The sequence below is a fragment of the Trachemys scripta genome, chromosome 7 (assembly GCF_013100865.1).
Source record: "Trachemys scripta elegans isolate TJP31775 chromosome 7, CAS_Tse_1.0, whole genome shotgun sequence".
NCBI lineage: Eukaryota > Metazoa > Chordata > Testudines > Emydidae > Trachemys > Trachemys scripta.
Genome location: NC_048304.1, coordinates 10,007,355 through 10,020,028, shown reverse-complemented (window position 1 = coordinate 10,020,028; position 12,674 = coordinate 10,007,355). Strand labels below are relative to the sequence as shown.

Here is a 12,674-nt window from a genome sequence, read left to right as displayed (position 1 = left end):
CCTCTTACCTAATTCATGAAGACATGGAAACTTGTTTCATATTACAGCTGTGACTCCCTGCCCAGGCTGGCTACTACTACTAAGACTTAACACACATTATACATCAGTAGTTCTCTTCACATGCTAATCCTTTAGTGTAGTGAGATACTGTGCTTGCTGTTCTTGGCAATTTGTTTAGTATTTAGAATTGAGGTATGAAAATAACATTGCTTGCTTGGTCTAAAGTATTTTTTTGTACTGCAGAACTTTTCTCGTGACTGTGGCTGTATAGGAACTTTTACATGGGAAGCACTTTGAGCTCTGTTTCTGATTGAACAGAATAATTTGACACCTGCATTTTACAATTTGATTCAAGTGTTTTATCCTGCATTTTCAGAGCTTTAAAACCAGCGAACTTGCAGGATTTTTCACAGCTAGTTTATCCAGTTAGTGATTTTGTGAAATGTGGTTGGACTTCACTAATCCACTTGTTTTCTGCATTTTAAAGCATATTTTTAGCATCCAAATGTCTTCCATAATTCAGAGGTCTCAGAAGTCTAGGTGTGTATTTTTGATGATTGAACTTGACATGTCGTCATTTAGATGTTAAATAGCTTTTTTTCCCTGTGAGTAAAACATTCTCAAAAATCTCACAGTGAGAAATTTGGAAGCTAGCAACACTTTTTTTTTTTTATCCTCCTTTTTAAACAAGAAGGCTTGTTTAAACTAGAAAACAAAACTAGTGGGAAGGCTAAAAACAGGACTGACACCAACACCATTAGCTGAAAAAAAAAAAATTTCCATTTCATTGCAACTATGTTATTGTTTACTTTACCATACACATCCTAATATGGTTACCTCCCTGTCAAAGCGGCCGAGCCAGGGGCTGAGGGGCCCCCTCAGGGAGAAGCTTCTAACTGCTTCTCAGACAATAAGAAACAAACGGCACAACTCCACAAAAGGCTTCCCGGAAAATAAGTGTCAAATAAATCCTAAAGAACTCTTCCTTCTGACACACAGCTCTGTATATGTAAACCTGCATTATACCATGCTGTCCAAAGTGAGCTGCGTTTGTTTGGAAATGTAAGCCACTGTTTTTTGCAATTCATGTGAGGGCTGTGGATTAATTCCTTGAGACATATCTTTGCATACGCCTTTCATGAGTTATGTTTGCCGGAGCCTTTTACTAGGAACATTAAGGTAAGAATGTTGATTTAGCTTGGGACCTTTGTCACTCAAACTAATGCTCATCAGTGGTATAGACATTGTAAAGAAATGCTGCTTAGATCTCTCAGACCCTCTCCTAAACAGTGATGTGTTATGTCTCTTAATTATCATGCCTGGATTCTAAAAATGCCATTAGTTGTAGATGTTGATGGAACAGAGGTGCACTCACTCCAGTGTAAACAGTGCTGTAAATACTGGCTTGGTGCTACCAATTGTCAGCTAGAACAGTTTCTTTAGAGGCTTTTCTGTTATTTCTTCTTCTCTACTTGTGGTTTGTCTGAACCCTCTTGGTTGTTCCAAAATCCTCATGGTCTTGAGGCTTGCCAGTTATTATCTGCAACACCAGAACAAAGGTAGGTTGTTAAACTGTGTGCTCCGGGGGAGGGACAAGTTATTTTTGGAGGGTTGTCTTCCTAGTGCATGACTGGTTGACCTAAAAGGAGAAAAAAATCCTCCATGAGTCTAGGAATGAGAGAGCGTACACTGTAACAGCTTTATGTAGTGTAGTTTATTTTTATGTAACTTAAAGAAGCAGCATCCTTTTTGATTTCTTTCTGTAGTATGCTCTGTTATTTCCAGAGAATCTACATTGTTAAAGTATTTTAATCTATGTATTCCATTTGATTTAAAAAATGTTCCATTGTGGCATCTATGATTTTGTAGTTCACGTTTCTTTTGGCAGCTGTGAATTTCTGTTGAAATTCTAAATAAGGTTTCATAGGGATGACAAGAGAATGGGTATTTTCACACAAGGATTTCAACTTTTTGGTTGGCATAATTTTAAGGTACGGTAGCCTTTTCTGTGACTGTCCAAGTGTTTTAATGCCCTGAACAGAGTTATGTTATTTTTTTAAACTGTCTGTTTGTCATTTTGGTTTTTAGTCTGTATGTTACTCAGACAAAGTGGGTGTTTTCTGCAGACTAAACTCTCTTAGCTGGCTGTGTACTTTTGTACATCTTCGGAAATTAAAAAATAATATAATAAACACCCTAACAAGGAACACTTGTACATCGTTCTGTTCCGAGGATTCTTTAAAGCCTGTTCACTTTTATTGTGGAAAATATAGAGAGCAAATTCATAACTTAGTGCAAGAGCAAATGAAGTCATGGTGTGTAGATAGTAAGTTACATAACACCCCGCATAAAATATACATTTTTTGATCTTGGGAATGGACGCTGCATTTGTAGGTACAACTATCAAACATAGGTGAGTCTGTCCAGGAGCACTTTTACTTCAACCTGTTTTATGCAGCATTATTCTCTTTCATTAGTTCTAACAGGATTTAAAAGGCAAACAGCCTCCTCCAAAATAAAGCATCATTCTAAAATTATTTTAAATACCTGTTGTATGCTTGGTTACTTAATGGTTTTTTTTCCCCTCCTCTATTTATTATATGGTCCCTCTGGATTCTTATGGAAGTCTCGGTTCTGCAGCAAAACTCGATGGCTAAGATTTAAAAATATGTATATGTTATTTCTTGCACATTCCGACTGATTTTTCCCTCTGCTTTTTATTTATTTTTCCATTGAAGTATGCAGCCTAACCTGTGCTAATCTGAAGCTCTCTTTAAAATATAAAATCAAGTCATTTAACATAAACTTTGTGCTCCAAAACTTTCTATCCTAGAATGCTGGGAATGATTATTTTTTAATTAAAACAGAATAGTAAACATCAATAAGTATATTTTAAAAACCAAAGTATGTTGTTTGAAACACATTTATATTTTTGCTTTTTGAGCCTGGGGGGGTTGGAGTGGGGGCTAGGAATTAGTAGCCTTTAATTAGATGTGGAGATATTCACATTTTACAGGGATTTATATTAGAACATGGAATGGCGGGTGGCTTGTTTCCTCATTATGAATACTCCCTGCACATAATGAGGTTCATCATTAGTTGATGGAGTGAATTTGCCCTAGCTCTACCTTGAAAGGCACATAATTTACATACTACTTCAGAGCTTAGGCTTTAATGGATTCCTCGATGAATAAAATGAAAAGCTACTTTCTTTAAATTTTTGAACACTGTTTTGATAATACGGTTTTAATAAGACATTCAATTTGCTTGTTAAGTATATTTGAAAGTGCATTCCCAATTTTAGCACAAAATATACTTTTTCTGTTGTTTTTATATAACAGTGTAAATGTATGGGGGGGGGACATGAAGGGTTTATTTTGTTATATATGTGCTACATTCCCCTGGCACTGCTGCTGTGCAATTATGGCCTTGTACAGTGAAGATTATTATCAAAACCAAGTGCATGAAAGCTTACCTGTAATATTTTAATAACATGTAGTGTGCTTCCTCGTGCATTAAAATTCATTTTGCATGAAAATTATTTTTTTACTGCATATTTACCGTATACATTTGCAGTGATTGATCTATAGAAATCGGTTACTGACTGTCAGGATGACTTTGACAAAACCAGTAGTCCCACCTCCCTATTTATTTTAATGAGAGGAGAGCAGCAAAAACTTCTCTGGTACAGTTCCTCGTTTGAAACTGCTGTGTCGATATTATTAGATTAGAATAAATTGAATTGTAGACTGCCTAATATGCTATCATGTCATCAGTTCACTAGAGTACTGGTCGACAGTATAGAGTTAGCAGGAAATGATTTTCTTTTCTTTTCTTTTTTCTTCTTCTTCCCCTTTTCCTATTTGGATGAGGGGGAAAATCACAGCATAACACTCAGCAAGTTTGTAATACTGAAGTCTTTGAAACCAGCAAAGGGAGTTTATGTAACAGCATGTTGCTGAACATGTCCTTTGCTTGTGGCAGGCTGGTCACCCAGTTCACACTGACACTGAAAGTGGAAAGCGGGTCTCTCTCTACTTTGTCAGCTGCAGCAGAGGAGTATAAATATGAGTGGAAGGCTTGTTTTGATAGAATGTTTTATTACCTGAAAACGAGGAGCATATATTAACATTAATAGAATAGTCTGTGTCATTCTTTTTTAGGTAATTTACCTCCGCTGCAGACCTGTCTGCTTCAAAGTCTTTCTCTGTTCTAAAACATATATTTGTTTAGGGAGTTTTCATTGAAGTGTACATGACAATTACAGCTGTTCATTAACAAAATTGGGTATTTGTTTTAAACTTTAACCAATCACTTTGATATGCTAATTATGGTGTAATTTAATTTGAGCCCTGTAATGATGATGCCGTTATTATGGACATAAATGATGCAGTTAAGCTGAGAGTAATCTCATTTGCATACTGTACATGCCAGTAAATTAAGCCCTTTCTTCGACTGCTTCAGCTTTAATTTTCCACTTCTTTTCACACAGCGTCTTTTCAGCCACTCTCTTATAAGCCCACTTTGTAATAGTGCTGATGACTGTTTGATGTGGAGAGTTGCTGCACCACAATAATGCAAGACACAAGATGTAACATTTGAAGGATTCATTATCTTACTGAGTGTTCCTTTAAGAAGCTGAGATTAACAGGGGGTGGAAGTGTCTTCTCTGTAGAACATTACAGGTTTTCTGATCAACGAAGCGTTTTTGTTTTGTTTTTTTGGCAAACCCCCATATAAAAAGTACCTCAACAAAGCCCTATAATATTTTATAGTAACAGTCCTAAGCACTATAATAATATTTTTGTAAAATGTAGTGTATTGGACCATTACTGTAGAATATTGTAGAGTAGTGCAGTGTTGTAGAAAAGTCACCCAAGTACAACAATGTGCAACATAATGAAGATATTAGCACACTAGATAATCCCTAAAATTAAGCATATGCTGTGAAAAAGCTTCCTATATGATTTGTAGTCAGAATTTAAATCTGAGTGGTTTATCTCTGTCATCCTACTTTATTCATTACTTTTGCCTTCTGTGCATCTCATGTGGATTACATTATATATTAGAAATTAATTTTAAAAAATTATATTAGTTACATATATACCTGATTTGCATGCCTCTTAATGTTGTTAAAATGCTTGATTTAATTGAACAAAAGCCACCAAAACCAAACAAAAATAAAATGGCAACATTTATATGCCGATTTGAGTGGGTTTAATACTTGCCAATTTACCATATAACTGAGCTAAAATATTCTCACAGCAATGTGGCACCCTGAGAAATAACCTGGAATGAACAGGGCTTTTGATTCTTGCTCTATTTGTAGCTACTCACTTTTATGGTTCGCTATTTTCATTGTTAAATGCCTATGGAAATAAAGTCCATCACTAGATTTTTTGGATGCAGCTGGCGAGTCTTCAAAAGCCAGTGGTGTGTGGGTGACCAAAGCTAACTAAAGTTCATTATTAAATCTTTGCAGTTCTTTTCTTGAACAGGGTCCCATGACCAAAAACAGTTTGTGCTGTTCATAAACATGCAAGTTAGTCACTTCCTGGGTGAATAGTGTAAAAACTGTTGACTGCTAAGGCACACTGCTCCCTATCTCCTCCACCCTTTATGGTACACAGCAAACAAATGGGAGGTTCTGTATTTGCCAACTGTCCGGTATTTAATGAGACTTCAGTTTTTATGGTTTTCCTGCACTTCGTCTCAATTCCATGTGTCTCCCATATGCTTTCCATGACAGTTTTGTTTCCAGCAGTTGTCCTATGGGAGACTACTGTTCTAGTACTCTTGACAGTCTGAATTTACTGTCAGCAACAGCAGCAGTGGATCTGTCAGCGTGTGATCTAACTGCCCCGCTGTCAGGTTTGGTCCCCGCTCTGGCACGAAGCTGACAACCGTTCCCAGCCAAGTGGTTTGGGTGTTTTTGTGTGTGTGTGCGCATGCGCACCTGTAGAGCCTGTGGTGTGGGGTTCCCCTCTTAATCTGTAGTTGTTTTCCTATCTCGAGTTAGGTTGATTGTGTTTGATAGCTTCCTCGTTCTGCAATGTAATGTTCTTTTTCTTTTGGTTTAGGAAGTTCTCATGCAATACTGCAGTCTTCTTTGTATAGTTATTTAGGTATTTTGATTCTCTCCTCCCCCTCCATTTACATGGATCTGGATCAAGGAAGAATATTTACCATGGGGGGGTATCAAGAAAAATCATGTGGTACATTGCCCCATAGAACTCTGATATGGACGTTGGTCTCCATCCACAACAAAGGATTCAAGAGGACATCAGAAAGTCAGTCCATCTCTGTGGAGAGGACCAAATTGAAACCTCTTTATGGGAGTGATCTGGCTCAACAAGGTCTCTGCTGTCTCCAGGCTACATCTGGAATATCATACCTCCGTCACCACATCAGAAACGAAGTGTGCACGTGGAAGGGGGAACTTCAGCTCCTGTCCAGAGCAAAGTTTTCATAGCTCCTCCCAGGGATATTTTTCCTAGCTCAAAGTCCTCAAAGGATATTTCTCCTCTACCTGCGCTGAGCCCTTCTTCCTCAGAGGAGGGTGAAACTTGCAATGATTCCCCTGCCGGTTGGCATCAGAGCTCCTAGGCGTTTCTCGATCCCGCAAGAGGCCTCAGTTGCTGATATAACCAGGCATCTGATAACTCGACCAACCTTCTCAGGAAAAAGGGATTTCTGTTTTCATAAAATAATCCAGACAAAACTCACCTTGGCCACTCCAGAAGGTTGTAAAATAAATAAATAAATAAATAAATAGAGATATCCTATCTTCTAGAACTGGAAGGGACCAGTCTGACTGAAAGGTCATCAAGTCCAGCCCCCTGCCTTCACTAGCAAGACCAAGTACTGATTTTGCCCCAGATCCCTAGGTGGCCCCTCAAGGATTGAACTCACAACCCTGGGTTTAGCAGGCCAATGCTCAAACCACTGAGCTATCCCTCCCCCCCGCAAACCTCATGTCATAGAACTGGAAGGGACCTTGAAAGGTCATTGAGTCCAGTCCCCTGCCTTCACAGCAGGACCAAGTACCATCCCTGATAGATTTTTGCCCCAGATCCTCCTATATACCCCTCTACAACATGACCAGATATAACACGAATTCGGATATAACGCGGTAAAGCAGTGCTCAGTGGGGGCCAGGGCTGCGCACTCCAGCAGATCAAAGCAAGTTCGATATAACGCGATTTCACCTATAACGCAGTAAGATTTTTTGGCTCTTGAGGACAGCGTTATATCGAGGTAGAGGTGTACTTCAGTCCCGTTGGGAAAACTCCAGATGCTAAAGTCATACTAGCCAAATCTATCAGTAAGATCTCTTGGCTTCCTGTGGAGAAGAGCTCTTGGCTTCAGCTCTCGGCATCATCCTTGTGCTCGAAGGATTCTTCTCTCAATGAAGAAAATGCCGCTAACAGTGCCAGTGGGTACTGAGGAAGAGTTATCCTCAGTCCTTGTAGGAATACATTACCTCTCCTAAACATCCTGGGCTACTACAGCTTTGATACTACTGCATTTGCCAAAAAATGGGCAGATGAAAGTGCCTGCTGTAGTCTAAGGAGATATAAAGGAATCTCATCTGATGCCTTTTGATGTTTAACGAGCATAACAATGTGACCCCTTACTCTGTAAAATTGCTTGTCTTAGTTACCAGATCTCCTGTCTGGAGGGAAAGGGATTTTCCACCATAATGGTTTGAATGCACTGCCCTTTAAAAGATGCTGTTGTAAATGCTGCCTTAAAAGAGGTTTTAGGCAGAGACCTTCCTACCATCTGTGACCCCTCCCCTTTCTAGGAGTTTGTCATTCCATTATGGATTTAAAAAAATACAATTTATCTCTGAAGAGATTACACACACACACACACTCTCTCTCTCTTCACATCTCAACCTGGATTTACATTTTCAGTAAGTGTCTCCTTCCACTTCTTTCTGAAGAACAACAAACTCCAACCAGCTTGTGGAGATCAAATCAATACCAATTCAGACAGCTTGCTATGCAGTGCCTTGAAGGTTTCTGTAGAAATGAAGATTTCTTGAGTCACAGGAGGTTGGACTGTTGGGTACTAGTGGTTTTCCCAAAAAGTTATTTCACAGAATTTAAGAAAACTTTCCCCATTTCCAGAACAATTTTGCCTTCATCTCTCTCCCCCCTGGACAAAAGGCCTTCACAGCAGTACATGCTTTTGGGGGAGAACAAAGCCAGTGAACCTATCCCAGAACAACTGTTCCAGGTTGGAGGCAGTTTACTTCATATTAGTCCCTAAAAATATCTTGAGCATCAAGAATTGGAGGCAAGAATAGTCCCCTGCCTGAAGTGGATTGTCTGTCATATGATGTATCAAAATTTTTGAATGGAAACCATTCCCTCCCCATTGGCCTCCTTTAAACCTACTAACATAAATAGACATACAGGACACATGTCAATGTGTCTGTGTCTCCTAGTCAGTAAATCAACGTAATTTCAACTTTTGTCTTGACCCTTCTTCAATCTAGCATCCGTTCTGTAGGTCATCAGAAATACTGGTTTAGTAGCAGCCCTTAGGCAGAATGGCCATCTCCGGAGTACGATACACAAATGACTGGTACGTGATTCTGCATGCAAACAGAACAGGTTACCATAAAGAAGCCCGTACAAGGTATGGTACTATTGGGATGCCTTATTGCCCAAGGGCTGTTCCATCCAAAGACCCTTTAAGTATTCCAAAACTTGGGTCTGGAGAATAAAAAAGGAAGAGCTTTCTCTGTCTCTCTGTATATGTCACTTGGGAGCCCTGACTCATACCCAAAAGAACACAGTCTTCCCATGCCTAGAAGGGATCACAAATATTGAGATCCTATCCTGTAATAACCAAAAAAGAGAAATTGTCTAAGCCCTGGGCCCACAGTCTTCTGATATGGTGTTCTTAATTCTGAATAAAATCCCCACAAGTCTTTTTCACAGCAGGATGAACTCCTTCTCTCTCTCGCTCTTTAATTTGTTCACATTTATAAACGCATCTCTCCAGGGTGGTAGGCACTGTACAGTCATAAATAAATACGCACAAATCTCAAATGAGAAAGACCATAGAAAAGATGTCCGCACCCAGCAGAACACGCTTCTCTCCTCCAGGCACCCTACAGAATATAGAGATACTTCTAGCTGTTCCCCAGTGATAGACAGCCCTAAACTAATGGCTCACCAGCAAATCTACCTGAGAGAATCTACCTGGCTTCTGATGTCAGCTGCTGGGCCTAGGGGATACATGCAGGAAGTAAGAGAACACCAAGCAAACAGTTTAATCAGTATTTTCAATCTGTGAGCACTTGGTGCAGTAGGCTGTGTCCTGTCCTTGGAGAATATGATGTCCAGTGTAGCTGACTGAACCAACATGGGTGTGGTCAGACCAGGAGCAATCCCTCACAGAACAAACATCCTGCGAGTGTGAGGCGTAACAGGAAAAGCGATTAGCAAAAAGGTTGAAGATAAAGCAAACTCCCCCCCGCTGCCTTTTATGCCTGCACCATCACCAGCACTCGAAGGGGCAAATTCTTTTCTGGTTTGAGAGGGTGTAGTTTCTGTTTCTCTCATTTACTGCCAGTCCCTGCAAAACAACAAATTAAATCTAGGTGCACACGCACTGTTTGCTAAATCACCAACACTACTTCGCCACTTACCCCTGTTTTAATACCAATTTGCAATGCCATTTATGTTGCCACAGAATTCAGCCCTTGGTCTCCCTGACTCCAAAAAAAGAAACCCCATAGATGGTCTTCTGTGAGTACAAAGATGTTTTGCAAAGAACTGTCAATTCTGTAGCTGTTTGGCATGCACATAAAGCCTCTTGAGGGGCATCCCCTCTAGGAACCTATCAGAGGCCAAATTCTGCTCTCAGGTACGTTGCAGCAAATCATGAGTAACTCCACTGAATTCAGTGGAATTACTCTGGGCTTACATCAGTATTTAAAATAGTGTCAAAGAACCCACCGGTCATACTGCTTCTCTTCATGCACCTTGTGTCCCAATGAGCGCCCCCTCCCCTCCCACCACACACACCTTTGAAGTTGAGCTTGGTTTGTGAGCAGGGCCTCCTGTGCAAAACAAAACTTGCCTCAACTGAGTCCTGTCCATTTCCTTCCATTCCTGTAAAATAAATAAATGAAATTAAAAATAGCACCTCTCTTGACAGTCAAAAAACCTCCTACAACTTGAATGGGAATATATTTTGAAGCTCTGCTGCAACTTGTGGCATCCCGTGGGTCCAAATCAAGAATTATTTAGCAAATTAAGATGAAATCCAAAAGGCTTTCAAGACTAACCCTGCAGCAGTGTTGAGCATCTTGAATTGGCCATCTTGTTTCTCTCCTCCTACTGGGAAAACTCTTACCTGAGAACATTTACCCTTACTATTGCATGTGCCAAAACAGATGGACTTCAGGCACCAGTATCTGCTTTAGAAGGCAAACTTGGGTCTGTACAGATGCGCCAGCAAGGTGGAACAATAGCTGGATAAATCCGAAACGGGTGTGAAAAAACGATGAGGCCTTCCCTGTAAGTGGAAAGAGTTTATATCATTTATAAAACATTGAGTACTTAGGCAGGCAGAGTGAAATAATGGAAAGTTAAATGGATGCAAAAAAAAAAATAATCTGAGTCCATGGAGTTTCTATGGGAAGAGAAAGCCCTGATCTTGGAGCTTTCTTGGAGTCAATAACTTCCTTCATATTAGATTTAGAAGTGCAAGATGACCGTATAAATATGCTTAAATATCATAGGATTTCGATCAAAGGGTCAACTATGAGTAATAAAATAGGAAATACAATTATTGCTACTATTTCAGATCACAGCGCCTGAGAGAATCTGAGCAGTCAGGAAAAAGAGACTAACATTTGGAGAAGAAGGAAAAAAAATTCCCAGACTTGAGCCTGTTGGTCCATAGAGGAGAGAACTGATTTGAAGAAAGGAAATCTTTCCTGGAAGACAGCCTTATATTCAGTAATTGTATTGTAAAAGTAAAGCCTACTTTTGGGGACTCAGCACTAGCTAATTCACTGTTAACTAAAATCAGAGGGGAGAATTAATCAGATGCATTTGCAGAAGACAAAACCAGAGTTGGGTTAGAAATTGTGCTTATAAAAATTATCAGCAAGGAAGCTGTGCTTGCTGTTCACTTTTGTGTCATGTCTGGCTAGATTTTGCTTCACTCTGCACCCCTCCATCTACCTAACAAACTGTGGACAGACATTTGTAGGGTAGGTAAGGAATGAGGCTGCATGCCAGTGATGCTCTACTTTTTGATACTCATCAAATGAGTTTTTTACATAAGACATAAGTGGTACGGTGGCTTTCAGTTCGAGGGGACACATTTTAGTCCCTAACAAGATATTTGTGTATTTTGACACTCAACTGGCTCTTTATTTAATATTTTAAAGAGTTCTTTTGTTTTAAAAATAATGGTACCAGGTCTGGATGATATTCCTCTCTGTGTACTGCAGAATTCCTACAGACAGGCCTGGACAAACTAAGAACCAGGTACCCTCAGGGGCCAAGGTTTGGCATTCAGAGCAGGAGGGATGGTACCCATTAATCCTGTAATAGCCAGATTCCTCAAGGTAGCATCTTGTATCCTCCCACAATTTAGATCCGCACTTTTATATTGGAGCTTGAATATTCTCTTCAAAGGCTTCGTAAACCCTACTTCCAACCCCAGTCATCCCTCATTTTCTGGTAGCTATTACCTTGGTCAGGAGATGGGTAAAATGGCTGTCCTTTCCTGTTCTCCCTCCTCTCTTTTAAGTATAGTCTTTTGCCCCGGTCTGGTTTCTTGAAGAAAGTGATATCTGCCTCCTGAGCCTAAGTTCCTTTCCTGGAACGGAAAGAGAGAGGTCCTGGCAGGATGGTACGCAACCAAATTCTCCATCACATGATCGCACATTGCAGAAGCACACAAAGCTGCAGTGGTAGACTGCTCAGCTGAGCTCGAAGATTATTCCTTCTGTGTCATGGAAGAGAGGGAAAACCTCACGGGAGGAACTAGCAAACTCTGCAACCAGATCAGATTATAGGTATTTCCGACCTGCCGATTGTTTCCTGTGGACTGGTTACATCAGCATAAGCACCTATCTAGGGCAAGAGTAGTTGGGACAGCCTCTTGCCCGTTTATAAGAAATTCTTAAGACTCACCAGTTTGGGATCCTCGTGGGAATACCTAAAATACATTAGTTGTTTAGTGTCAGATATATACATATTAAGCTGTATAAGACTCACATCCAGGGATCTCCAAAGAGAGACACAAGTTCATCTGGTATTTGGTTGCCACCCATTTCAATGACATAATGGATGAGGACTTGAGTTTTCAGCTTACATTCATTCACTCCAGTTGCTTGGGTTAAAAACCACTTCCTCGGCCTGATTCCCTCCCCCAATTTTTTTTGAGGATGGCAGAATTTCTTAAGGGCACAGGGAGATGAGATCTGTGTCCTGTTCCCAGCGCCACTACTAAGTCCTCCTCTTACCTGGGGGAGGTCACTTACACTCCAGCAGAACACTTAAGCATATGCTTAGCTTCTGTAGGGCTATGCATGTGCTTAAAGTTAAGCCCGTGTTTAATTTCTTAGCATCTCTGTGTCCCTGTAGCTCCACATATAAATTAGAAATAATATTCTTCTTCTACTTCAGGGTTGT

General features: G+C 40.1%; 1 protein-coding gene across 15 annotated transcripts in view; it reads left to right on the top strand.

Annotated features, from left to right (window-relative positions):
- Positions 1 to 12,674, top strand: part of FOXP1 (forkhead box P1) — a 518,592-nt gene that overhangs the window by 266,937 nt on the left and 238,981 nt on the right. The window contains exon 1 of one of the 15 annotated variants that reach the window (XM_034777579.1): positions 895 to 1,179. The exons of 13 other annotated variants lie outside the window; for them this stretch is intronic. The gene's annotated coding sequence lies outside the window, so the exon portion shown is untranslated. Of the gene's footprint in view, positions 1 to 894; positions 1,180 to 1,470; positions 1,560 to 12,674 lie in introns of those variants that run through there. One more of the 15 variants, XM_034777581.1, reaches the window with a different exon arrangement.